We start from the raw sequence: 11,005 nt of genomic DNA, 5'->3' as shown, positions 1-11,005 counted from the left end.
GACCGGAACCTTTATAACTTCCGCGGGAGGCGAGGGGGCTGTGACCCCTATTATGTCATGAGGGTGCAGGAGGCTGGTACCCCCATTACACAGGCGTACGCCTCTTCAACAGTGAAAACCCACTTTGTCATTGTAACTAATAACGTAGTTTTTAACTCCCTGAACTTCTAACCCTAATTAGCCCTACCTAATACCCTAATGCTAAATTATTTTTAACTAGCCCTGACAGTACCTAACCTTACACCACGTACACTCTAACAAGTTAGACTGATACTATCCCTAACTAATTTACTATCCCTGTCGCTCACTAACAAACTTTCTTTATAGGTTTTTTTTTTATAGTTTTTTTTGTATTTTTTTTTTAGTATTTTAAAAGAACAAAAAAAAACACAGAAAAACCCAACCAAAGGGGTTTCACACACAGTCTGGCTGACTGAACTGATTCAGTAATGTCTGTCACTAGGCTTCAGAGGATACAGATGGGGTGATGGGACAAGCTAGGGTGCTGATGGGGCACACTTGGGTGCTGATGGGGCACAAGGATGTGCTGATGGGGCACAGGGATGTGCTGATGGGGCACAGGAGGTGACTGGTCAGCACAGGGGGTGACTGATCAGGCTGTGGGGGTGACTGGTCAGCACAGGGGGTGACTGATCAGGCTGTGGGGGTATATTTAATTCACAAACTAATGATAATGGGACACACTAGGGTGCTGATGGGGCACACTGGGTTGCTGATGTGGCACACTGGGTTGCTTATGGGGCAAAAGGATTTGCTGATGGGGCACAGGGATGTGCTGATGGGGCACAGGAGGTGACTGACTAGCACAGGGGGTGACTGGTCAGCACAGGGGGTGACTGGTCAGCACAGGGGGTGACTGATCAGGCTGTGGGGGTGACTGATCAGACTGTGGGGGTGACTGATCAGACTGTGGGGGGTGACTGATCAGACTGTGGGGGTGACTGATCAGACTGTGGGGGGTGACTGGTCAGCACAGGGGGTAACTGATCAAGCTTTGGGGTGACTGGTCAGCACAGGGGTTGACTGATCAGGCTGTGGGGGTATATTTAATTCACAAATAAATTTAGAATCCGTCTCTAATCTCCTCTCAAAACCAACAGAGGAGATCAGAGATGGAGAATATAGAAAAACAATTCCTGCCTACGTCACTCCACTATGATTGGTCTGTCTGCACTGACAGACCAATGACAGCGATCGCCGACAGGGGACCACTGTGATTGGTCCCTTGTGGGCTAGCTCTGTTGCTAAGCTGTCTCGGACAGCAGTTTACAGTGAACTGTCACCTCGTCCTGCGGCTCTGTGACAGTTTAACTGCATCACGTACATGCACGTGGGAATGCGCTAACCAGCCGCATTCCCTGACGTGCATGTACGTGAAAATGCAGGAAGGGGTTAATCTTCCTCAACCTCCCTGCTTGTTTAAAACATTGGGGAGAGGGGACAAGCCAAACATTTTAAGCAGCAACTTATCTCCGGCACCAACAAAAGATTGGGAATGTTTAAATCCATGTCCGGGGACAGTTGGGGCATCCCCGTGCATATTTGATGGGTCGAGGGATCCGCTGATATTAGTCTAATTTGTATCGGCAGCTTAAGAAGTTAGCAGTTCTGACCCTCAATTTACGGTGGCTGTCCAATAAATTGGGTAAGCAGCATGAAAAATGTTAACTGCTATAGATATAATTCAGATATAGGATCTAATAAAAAAAAAGATATAGGCCTAAATCGAATATTTACACAATTTTCTATACACATAAGAAAATTGTCCCGACAGCTATCCTCCCCTACTGCCCCAATAACCTGCCCACTCCACTCAATATATGTTGCTCATTAGGATGTACCCTCATATGCTTCGGGTTATATTGACCCATAACCATATTTTATCATCTACTAAGTTTGTCATTTATTGTGTACCTAATCTATATTTTTATGAGACCATATATACCTGTATATCTTTCACTCAACCAGAATACAGTAGATGTTGAAAACAGATACCAGTATACTAATGTGTTCATGCATATTTGTATCAATGAGTTCTTCAAATGACTTTAAATATTCTTACTATTCAATTTCTGAGCAGATAAAATGTTATTAATCTTCAGATTATTATAATGTGTATATCCATCTGTATTCCAGTTCAACAACTATGAACCAAAAACCTAATTACTGCAAGTAGTGACTCAAATTATAGCACTACTTGCTTTTTACCACCTCGGAAAAATAGAAGCCTGGCACAGAGATTATTTCCACACATTCCTCTTGTTTTATCCTCAGAGGACGGCTTGTAGCATTCTTCAATTATTAATAAATATTTTCCTTCATTCTAGCTTTAGGTGAGAAAATGCTTTGACAGGTTTGTGGTCAGTGACTTGTTCCTTGGCCTGATATATAAACAGTTATGAGTGCTACTTTTCGCACATTGGTTATGTTGCAGGCAATTATTTTCTGACATGGGCTTTGTGTGCATAGTATTGGCTTAGTCAGAGAACTGGCTTATATCAAGATTGCTATAACTAAATGTTTTTTTTGCCAAAGAATTAGGTCAAAGAACAAGTGTAATATCACTTAAGGCCATGTGCTCGCTGTAAACTATGGCACTACTAAAATACAACTTACAATGTATATTACCCTTCCTATTAACCATCTGCTGTTTACAATGTAATTAAATTAGCATTTAGATGCTCCTTCCAAGTAGGTAAATTTAATAGTGGAATGGTGTAGTAGTGTTTTTTTGAGCCCGCATACTTAAGAATTCTGAAATAACTTTACTATGCTTAGAAAATAACATGTAATAATAACTTGTTGCTTTGTATAGAACATGTGATACAAAGATTTTGGGCGTCCGGCCTATGTCGCGGCTAAAGTTGCCGTGTAGTCCTATCCTGAGTTTAAAGGGGTTGTGACAGATTAGAAAAACATGGCTGCTTCCCCACCCCCCCCCCCCCCCCGAAACAGTGCCTTTCTTGTCCATGGGCTGTGTCTGTTGTTTTTTTTTTTAGCTCAGCCCTATTCAGGTAAATGGGGATAAGCTGCAACTCACAAGTGGATCTGTTTTTGGAAAAAAGGCACCATATTTTTGTAATCTTTAAGATCATGAATGGATTTCTGTTAAAAATACTAAAGTAATGAGTCCTCCAGCAGATGTAAGGAGTTTTTGTTGATGAGAGATCCATATGGGCCATTGAGGTATCATATATTAAAAGGTTGCGTAAAAACTTTTATTATATTTCAAAAGGAGAAGCTACACATATCTAGGAACTCATATTTCATTGTCAAATATACAATTCTTGGGAAACACAATAGATATATTTAAGTATCGCACAACAATGACATTTTATATTTGGAGATAATTCTTCTGTGTGAATTGAATTCCCTAGATCTTTTTTTGTGGTGTCTGCAACAATAATGTGATTGGAAACTATGTCCCAAGTGTTTGTAAATAGATTTTAAATATTTTCCATAGTTATGCAGTCATTAAATATCACTGAATAATCCTGAACAGACACACAATAAAACATACATTTTACAGTAGATGGCAGGAGCCAACAACAGCTCCAGTCAGACCAGGCCTGTGATTTTGGTGACGCATTTCAGTTATTTTCCTTTGTAGACTATGTGTCCACAGTTAAGACACTTTTTTTTCAACATTATTTATACCTCTCAAATTCAGAGTTTAGGATTTTCTGCAGTGCGGAGCAGCATATAATGTGTGTATTGTATTAGAGTTTCCTTGTATAAAGGGCCATTTACACAAACAAAAAATAAGCCAGGTTTGAACGCTTATCCGCAATTGTGCTTGATAAACCCTTAAAGAGGCTCTGTCACCAGATTTTCAAACCCCTATCTCCTATTGCAGCAGATCGGCGCTGCAATGTAGATAACAGTAACGTTTGTTTTTTTTTCAAAAACGAGCATTTTTGGCCAAGTTATGACCATTTTTATATTTATGCAAATGAGCCTTTCTTATGTACAACTGGGCGTGTTTAAAGTTATGTCCAACTGGGCGTGTATTGTGTGTGTACATCTGGGCGTTTTTACTTGTTTTACTAGCTGGGCGTTGTGAATAGAAGTGTATGATGCTGATGAATCAGCATCATCCACTTCTCTTCGTTACCACCCAGCTTCTGGCAGTGCACAGACACACAGCGTGTCCTCGCGAGATCACGCTGTGACGTCACTCACTTCCTCCCACAGGAACTTCATCGCGTCGGATGAGCGAGGACACGCTGTGTGTCTATACGAGTAAGATCCGTAAGAGGCTTAGCGATGACCGAGAAGTTAGCAATAAATCTCCTGTAATAATTAGCAAACCCCAGGAAGCACTGTAACGACTTCAGGGAGGCAGGTTGGACCCATTCAGCCACAGCCTAAACCTTGGCAGGGTCCATGCGGAATTCATTAGGAGTGAGGATTTGACCCAAAAATGGTATCTCCTAGCGTGATGCTACCCTGGTAGTGCCCCCCCCATCTCAACTCTTGATCCCCACCTCAAGTTGCCTGACCGGTTCTCAGGGGACCAGAGGACTTTTTTCTCCTTTCGGTAGAGTTGTAGGCTCTATTTCCATCTAAGGCCCCACTCCTCAGGTTCTGAGAGCCAGCGAGTTGGTATAATTATGTCCCGGCTCCAGGACGGGCCCCAAGAATGGGCCTTCTCCTTGGCTCCTGACGCCCCTGAACTTTCCTCTGTTGATCTTTTTTTTCCTGATCTCGACTGACGAGACTGACAAGACTGCCTTTGCCAAGAGTCAGCTGGTGACCTTACGTCAGGGTGAGAGACCTGTTGAGGAGTATTGTTCTGACTTTAGGAAGTGGTGTGTAGCTTCTCGGTGGAATGACCCTGCCTTGAGGTGCCAGTTTAGATTGGGTCTGTCGAACGCCCTGAAAGACCTGTTAGTTAGCTATCCCTCTTCAGACTCTCTAGATCAGGTTATGGCTTTAGCGGTACGTCTTGACCGACGTCTCAGGAAACGACGACTTGAACGTTTTTATGCTTTCTCCTCTGGCTCCCCCATGATGGATCCCAAGGTTCCATTGCTTCGTTCTTCCACGGAAAACTCGGATGAACCAATGCAACTCGGGGCCTCCGTGTCTCCCCAACAACGTAGAGAGCTCCGCAGGAAGAATGGTCTCTGCTTCTACTGTGGGGATGACAAGCATCAAGTGAACAACTGTCCTAGGCGTAAGAATAAGCAGCCGGAGGAACTTCTGCGCCTAAGTGACCATCGGGGAGGTCACTTGGGCGCACAGGTATTTCCCGTAAATATGAAACCTAATAAGATCTTGCTTCCCTTTCAGGTCTCTTTTCAGGGTAGGTCTGCTACCGGCAGTGCCTTTGTGGATTCAGGGTCTTCTGCTAATATTATGTCTGTGGAATTTGCTATGTCTCTAGCTATGCCATTGATTGATTTGCCTAAACCTGTCCCGGTAGTGGGTATCCACTCCACTCCACTTGCTAGTTATTTTACGCAGCATACCCCTGTTTTTTAACTCATTGTTGGCTCCATGCATTTGGAGCAGTGCTCTGTACTGGTGATGCAGGAATTATCGTCTGATTTGGTTTTAGGCCTTCCCTGGTTGCAGATGCATAATCCCACGTTTAACTGGAATACTGGGGATCTTACCAAATTGGGTAATGAATACATGACGTCATGTTGTTCTGTTAATTTTATTTCTCTCCCTTTTCTAAAAAGGCCTCTTAAGTGTTACCTCCTCATAGAGAATACGATTGCACTATCGATTTGGTACCAGGAGCTAAGCTCCCTAAGTGTAGGATATTTAATCTCTCTTGTGCCGAACGTGAAGCCATGAGAGAGTATATCCAGGAATGCCTGGCCAAGGGTTACATTCACCCCTCTACTTCTCCAGTAGGTGCTGGCTTTTTCTTCGTAGGGAAGAAGGATGGTGGTCTTAGGCCGTGCATCGATTACCGAAACTTGAATAAGGTCACTGTAAGGAACCAGTATCCCCTTCCTTTGATTCCTGATCTCTTCAATCAGGTTCAGGGGGCCCAATGGTTCTCTAAGTTTGATCTTCAGGGGGCTTATAACCTTATCCGCATCAGAGAGGGGGATGAGTGGAAGACTGCGTTTAACACGCCCGAGGGTCATTTCCAATACCTCGTCATGCCCTTTGGGTTGTGTAATGCTCCCGCAGTCTTCCAGAATTTCATCAATGAGATTTTAAGAGACTACCTGGGGGTATTTCTTCTAGTGTAACTTGATGACATACTTGTGTTTTCCAAGGACTGGTCCTCCCACATTGATCATGTCAGGAAGGTGCTCCAGGCCCTTCGGGAAAACAAACTCTTTGCTAAAACCGAAAAATGTGTGTTTGGGGTGCAGGAGATACAATTTTTGGGTCAAATCCTCACTCCTAATGAATTCCGCATGGACCCTGCCAAGGTTTAGGCTGTGGCTGAATGGGTCCAACCTGCCTCCCTAAAGTCGTTACAGTGCTTCCTGGGGTTTGCTAACTATTACAGGAGATTTATTGCTAACTTCTCGGTCATCGCTAAGCCTCTTACGGATCTTACTCGTAAAGGTGCTGATCTCCTCCACTGGCCTCCGGAGGCGGTCCAGGCTTTTGAGGTCCTTAAGAAGTGGTTTATCTCGGCCCCAGTGCTGATTCAGCCTAACCAAATGGAGCCATTCATCGTGGAGGTTGACGCCTCCGAGGTCGGAGTGGGTGCTGTCTTGTCCCAGGGTACCAGGTCCCTCACCCATCTCCGTCCCTGTGCCTACTTCTCCAGGAAGTTCTCGCCCACTGAGAGTAACTATGACATTGGCAACCGCAAACTCTTAGCCATTAAATGGGCATTTGAAGAGTGGTGCCACTTCCTGGAGGGGGCTAGGCACCAGGTAACGGTCCTTACCGACCACAAGAATCTGGTTTTCCTAGAATCTGACCGGAGGCTAAACCCGAGACAAGCTCGATGGGCCTTGTATTTTTACTAGATTCAACTTTTTGGTCACTTATAGTGCTGGGTCTAAAAATATTAATATTAATATTTATTGCGTAGCTTCATGGCCAGCCCTCCTTCGGAGGAAGATCCTGCTTGTGTTTTGCCCCCAGGTATAATCATTTCCTCTGTTGATTCTGACTTAGTCTCCGAAATTGCGGCTGATCAAGGTTCAGCTCCCGGGAACCTTCCTGAGAACAAGCTGTTTGTTCCCCCGCAATTCCGGCTAAGGGTACTCAGGGAAAATCATGACTCTGCACTATCTGGCCATCCAGGCATCCTTGGTACCAAGCAACTCATTGCTAGAAACTATTGGTGGCCTGGGTTGCCTAAAGACGTTAAGGCCTACGTTGCCTCTTGTGAAATTTGTGCTAGGTCCAAGACTCCCAGGTCCCGACCAGCGGGCTTACTATGTTCTTTGCCCATTCCCCAGAGACCTTGGACCAATATCTCCATGGATTTTATCACCGATCTGCCTCCATCTCAAGGCAAGTCGGTGTTGTGGGTTGTAGTAGACCGCTTCAGTAAGATGTGTCACTTTGTGCCCCTCAAGAAACTACCCAATGCTAAGCTGTTAGCTACCTTGTTTGTCCTAGAACCTAGAGGCGTTCCAGAGCATACAAAAGACTCAGGCAGATAGAAGACATTCTGCTAACCCCTTGTTTGTGGTCGGGGATCTGGTGCGGCATAAAGATAAAGGCATAATGAGGAAAGTTTCTGCCAAAAAAATTAATAGGATTATGAGAGCAGCTGCTAAAATGCCATTGCAAAGCAGCAAACAGGTATTTGAAGCCGCTGGTGCCTCTGGAGTCCCGCGAACCTCAAGGTGTAGGATCCTCCAAAGGTTTGCAAGTGTGCATAAAGCTATTATTCGGCCACCCCTAAACAATGCTCACAAGCAGAAACGGTTGCAGTGGGCTCAGAAATACATCAAGACTAATTTTCAAACCGTGTTGTTTACTGATGAGTGTCGTGCAACCCTGGATGGTCCAGATGGATGGAGTAGTGGATGGTTGGTGAATGGCCACCATGTCCCAACAAGGCTGCGACGTCAGCAAGGAGGTGGCGGTGTCATGTTTTGGGCAGGAATCATGGGGAGAGAGCTGGTAGGCCCCTGTAGTGTCCCTGACGGTGTGAAAATGACCTCTGCAAAGTACGTAGAGTTTATGACTGACCACTTTCTTCCGTGGTACAAAAAGAAGAACCGTGCCTTTCGTAGCAAAATTATCTTCATGCATGACAGTGCACCATCTCATGCTGTAAAGAACACCTCTGTGTTATTGGCTTCTATGGGCATAAAAGGAGAGAAACTCATGGTGGGCCCCCATGTTCCCCTGAACTCAACCCTATTGAGAACCTTTGGAGCATCCTCAAGCAAAATATCTATGAGGGTGGGAGGCAGTTCACATCAAAATAGAAGCTCTGGGAGGCTATTCTGACATCCTGCAAAGATATTCAAGCAGAAACTGTCCAAATACTCACAAATTCAATGAATGCAAGAATTGTGAAGGTGATATCAAAGAAGGGGTCCTATGTTAACATGTAACTTGGCCTGTTAAGTTTTTTTTTATTGAAAGAGTTTGGATTTCTGTAAATATGACCTCCTGATGCTGCACATTTAACAAATTACCATTTTAGTTCTCTTTACAACCTTTAAAATGTTTTGATCTCTGTTGTGCATAATAATTTGAAACAGTACATTTTGAGTTTTTTACTTCTAAAAAAAAAAATCTGTTATCATTAGGAGATTTGTTCAATAAAATTCTCATTATACTCCAACGGTTGATGGCTTGAAGATTATACTGACTGTCATTTGCATCGACTAGGAAAATCAGCGAAAAATAACATTTGCATAATAATTTGGAACGCGGTGTATTAGGTTGCAGGTTGAGCTCATACGTGGCGGATTTGCTGCGGTATTCCGCTGCGGACAGACCGTAGTGGAAAACCGCAGCTGACTTTTTTCTGTGGTTTCTATTCATTTTTAGGTAACTTAGTACAGACGTTGTGGAAAATAACAGTGCAGAAACTAGCTTGCGGTGCGGAATTTACACTCTGCAGCATGCACAGTCACTGCGGATTTTAACCTTAGCATTACAAAGCCTGAATTCTGCAGCTGGTCTGCTGCAAAACCTTCCTGTCTGAACAAACTGTCAAATATACAAATTTTGCTGCAAATTCATGTGTTATTTCCGCAAAATCTGCAGTGATAAGTTTTCCACCACGTCTGAACGTGCCCTAAATAGACAATGTGGCAATATTGGTGTTTTTATTGCACAGATAACAAATGTTGATAATAAAATAATAAAATTAAACATTACTTCATAATGATCTCATAGAAAAGACAGAAAATATTATCAATGAAAACAATAAACCAGATATAGCAGCTACCATATGGGGTCAGATTAAATAGCTCTGACACTAGTTTCATCCTAAATGGGATAATGTCATCATGGTGCACCAAACGATTATTTCAGGGGTTTTATGAAGCGATAAAATAAAACCTCATAGAATACCAGTGGGAGTCGGGTATAAGAATGGGAATGTATAAATGTCTTTTTTCTTCATGTTAATTAGGTCACATAATTAATTTCAACTGGCATTTTTAAAAAAAATCTTTCCTCTACTGGGAGGAGCTTAACTGTCACATGATTATGGACACTTGGCAACTATCACTAGTGTAGTTAAAGGTAATTAACAAAAAGCTGACACATATTCTGGTCTGGGAAAAAAATGTGTCATGGAGTTAGCTACCACTATATTATAAAATTATAAAAACCTTACTGTGAAGCTTTGTGGGGTGATGCCGGAAAATTCTTCACAACTTCTAAAGCAGTGAAGTGCACAAACGAAAATACGACTAATCTGTGTGTTACATGCAAATAGAGGTGTGGATAAGAAGGGGAAGTGAGAAAGAACACCTTATCAATCCTTCCGCTAGTCTTCTTGTCTCTGATTCTCAAGTTTCAACATGATGTGATACCAAGAGTAGCGCTATAGAGACCACCTAGGAAAGACATCAGAGATAAGGGCCTGTTCACATCAACGTTAGGTTTTTGTTTTTTCAACAGAAAGAACAGCGTAGCACACTACGCTATTCTTTCTGTCAAAAAAACGGAAACCTAACGGAATGGAGCCAAACTGATTCAAACTGAAACCAAAAAAATTATCATTGAAATCAATGGTGAATTCACTGTATAAATTGATATAAATATAATTGTGCTCCCACAATATGAGAAAATTAGAAGGTTCACTGAAGTGACAATTGAGTAAAATATACCTTTTATTAGTAACTCATTTTAAAAACAGGGGTAACACACCACTGTGAAATAAGCCCCACCGTGATAGTTTAAAAACGTATTAAACAGAAAACACTGAGTCATTATGATAAATATATCTCAGTGTTTGTAACAATGTTCCACTGACAACAGCATTTAACCTGGGCACAACAGTAGTACAATCCCCAAAGTGCACCAGTGTCCGTGAACAAAACACCGGAACTCCTAGCGCTGGGTGTAAAACAATGCTACTGTCCCCTATGCAGACATTCAGTATACAATGAAAGACCCTACGCGTTTCAGATACTCATCCTCAGGGGTCCGTATCTTGGTCACTCTGGCCTCATCACCAGCGATAATGGTATTCAACAGCAGATATTCTGCTGTGCGTCACGGGAAGATGCTCGTATCGATGTCAACGGCATACTTCATTACAGGCGCTGGGTTACTATAAGCCCCAAACTCCACCCCTCGTTTTGGCGGCGATACATGAACTGACCAATCACAACACCCTCTCGATTCGTGACACCTGCCCATGTGACCCCCCGCCGTCAGCTGACAGCCAGGGGTCATCATCGGCCGCATCAAACCGAACGCGCAGGCGCAGTGGAAGCCAGGGACGCGTCGCCCGGACTGCCAAGTAAGAGGAAGGTAAGAGCAAGCCGATAATTTGTTTGTGAGTATATCTTGCGGGACAGTAACCCACCGCAAGTGGACTGCCTCAAATAAGCAACTCTTTAGTTTAAAA

General features: G+C 43.4%; 1 protein-coding gene across 2 annotated transcripts in view; it reads left to right on the top strand.

Annotated features, from left to right (window-relative positions):
- ARHGAP6 (Rho GTPase activating protein 6) overlaps positions 1–11,005 on the top strand; it is a 285,658-nt gene that overhangs the window by 129,905 nt on the left and 144,748 nt on the right. The gene's annotated exons all lie outside the window — the stretch shown is intronic.

The sequence above is a fragment of the Rhinoderma darwinii genome, chromosome 2 (genome assembly GCF_050947455.1).
Source record: "Rhinoderma darwinii isolate aRhiDar2 chromosome 2, aRhiDar2.hap1, whole genome shotgun sequence".
In the NCBI taxonomy this organism is placed as follows: domain Eukaryota; kingdom Metazoa; phylum Chordata; class Amphibia; order Anura; family Rhinodermatidae; genus Rhinoderma; species Rhinoderma darwinii.
This window is presented reverse-complemented; position numbering and strand designations above follow the sequence as displayed.